This window comes from Carlito syrichta, unplaced genomic scaffold (genome assembly GCF_000164805.1).
Source record: "Carlito syrichta isolate Samal-C Ts95f unplaced genomic scaffold, Tarsius_syrichta-2.0.1 Scaffold315748, whole genome shotgun sequence".
NCBI lineage: Eukaryota > Metazoa > Chordata > Mammalia > Primates > Tarsiidae > Carlito > Carlito syrichta.
In genome coordinates, this window is record NW_007259844.1 from 1,024,098 (window position 1) to 1,025,274 (window position 1,177).

Sequence of the window (1,177 nt, forward strand, 5' to 3'; positions counted from 1 at the left end):
GGGGGGGCCACTGCACTCCTGTCTGGGTGACAGAGTGAAACTCCAACTCAAAAAAAAAAAACGAAAGAAAGAAAGAAAGAAAAAGAATGGAAGGGAATGGGTTAAATTCAGAGGTGGTGGTGGGAAGCTTTTTGAAACATGGGGCCCCTCCCAGATGCCAATTAGCCCCTCCCTGATAAGATTCACAGTGTCAAAATAGTAGTGGGAACAAGGAGTATATAAGTTTAAAGACTACAATCACATAATATATTCTAATTTCCCCATTCCTCACTACAAAAGTAAATCAGAATCTTTAGGAAAAGACTAGAGACTGAAGATATATATATATCTGAAAAATCTCTACAGATTTTCTTTGCATTTTACCAATGTTTTAATCTCATTTTTTCCATATTCATTTACATGAAAAATTGGCATCTCTGAGAGAATGATATTTTAAAATGCACAGATGCCACAAATAAAATGTCTCATGGCTGATCAACCGAAACATAAGGCCACTGAAACATATTAATGTGTCAGTATACATGTGAATGTGACTGAGTAAAAATTTGGCAGAAGAACAAACATATTCTTGCAAAGAAAATATAACACAGTAAAACATAAACACAATTAAATGAACCAAATTATAGCACATCAATAGACGAGAGAGATTTGCCATTGACTATGTCTGCACAGTAACTATACAGTCGATTTTCTGGGTTATTAGACAAAATATGCACAAAGCTTTTGGGTGATTAACTGTGTATATTAGAATTCCATTAATTTAACCAACATTTATTGAATACCTATCATCTGCCATGCACTATGATAAACAATGAGGTTACAAAGATGAAAAAAGGCATGGTCCTTGCATTCAAGCACCTGACATCTTAAGTCATGTCTTTAATGCATAGGTTTAACTGTTTTACAGGACACCTTACAGTTTTTGAAAATCAGCACAAACCTGGTAAAACATGATTCATCTATGTTCTATGATGCTCTTGTCTTACATGAACAGATAAAGACAAAATTCACTTTACATTCAGTGATTTTTGGCAATATAGAGACAGTAAAAATATAATTCTTTTTAAAAGACCTTATTCATTCATTTTTTTCACTCAATGAATGCTTATTGAAGACTAGTTTTGTGTCATGAAGACAGTTCCATGCCAGGAACTGGAGATAGAACAATGAAATATCA